This window comes from Propithecus coquereli, unplaced genomic scaffold (assembly GCF_000956105.1).
Source record: "Propithecus coquereli isolate 6110/MARCELLA unplaced genomic scaffold, Pcoq_1.0 Scaffold388, whole genome shotgun sequence".
NCBI classification, from domain to species: Eukaryota; Metazoa; Chordata; class Mammalia; order Primates; family Indriidae; genus Propithecus; species Propithecus coquereli.
In genome coordinates this window covers 1,092,469-1,093,870 of record NW_012149596.1, presented here as the reverse complement: position 1 = coordinate 1,093,870, position 1,402 = coordinate 1,092,469, and positions in this window count along the sequence as shown.

The window sequence follows — 1,402 nt, the reverse complement described above, 5'->3', positions numbered from 1 at the left end:
TCACAGCAACCTCAAACTCCTGGGCTCAAGCGATCCTCCTGCCTCAGCCTCCCCAGTAGCTGGGACTACAGGCATGCGCCACCATGCCCGGCTAAGAAAATATTTAAAATGTCTTTTTTTTTTAGCATTCCTTTAGGAAATCGCTAAAAATCAACAAGTTCTCGATATCGATGCGCACTCACCGGAAACCTGTTACAATTTTATAGGTGATACCTAATTTTTAAGTCTAAATATTATTCTATCTCATGGGCACCCTTTTTCAATACGGAAGGAAAAAGAGATGTCTTGTGGCATTAATGTAGAGTGAGGTGTCCAACTCTGGCATCAGTCCAGGCAGAAGCTGCAAAGATGAGGTTGACCAAAGTGGGGAGATGGAGACTCTGTTTTCTCTCTCCCTGGCCCCAAGGATGAGGAGACAGAACGTGCCAGGGACAGAATGAGGGGACCTAGACCTGCCTTTCCCAGCAGGACCTACCCTAGCTCTCTGAAGTCTGTGTCTACTCTTTTATTCCTAACCGTGTTCCTAAAGCAATGTAATTTATATTATAATATTAGAATAATTTTGATTGATGTTAAAAACATATGGTGCTGAAGCTACTAAGAATGCCACAGAAGGGTTAGTTTCTCTTAACATTTTCTGTTTAAAAGGTAGGGCTCCCACGAGAAATGGCACTTCCTCATTCTGAAGCGTGATATCGGCACTGTTAGGCCTTTGGACACACTTTATTGTGACTGTCTACCCTCCTATCTTTCTTTTTCACTTTCTCATTTTCTTCATGCAAGTTATTGTCTATCTTAAAATTTTTAAGGCTCTTAAAACCAGTAATTGCCAAACCTCAAAGCCTTTACTGTACCAAATGTTTCCTAAAGTGCGGCCCTCTAGTGGCACTATTGAAAGATTTCAGTGGAGACATATTGCACCAAAAATTTCTGTTTCAAAAGATGCAAATATTTCACTCTGGTATCAAACGTTTCCATTTGGATTAATCTTAAAATGTATGTAATACACAAGTAGAAGAAACAAAAAAAGCTAAGATGACGAAAACCATTTTTATTCTCATCCCAAGGTTTTAATTCAGATAAAATCCTTAATTTCTAGAGCACTATTTTTTTTTCAATTAATGGGCAGGTTTTCATGTTTAATTCAACAGTCTGAGCACCTTAGTTTTTGTGCAAACTAATAAAAAACTAAGCTGAGTTGAAGAATTTATTCCATTTATATCTTCATTCAAAATGCACACATTTCACAGTAAGCTGAAGCTTTGCAACTTTGGGTGTAATCTAGATATATAATATTAACTGTGTATTATATAATAGGTTTGTTGGGTACCTTAAAGTCAAAGACTTATCCATCTAATCAGACAGTTGTAGTGTTTGTCATTTCCATTTTTTTTTTTTTTTT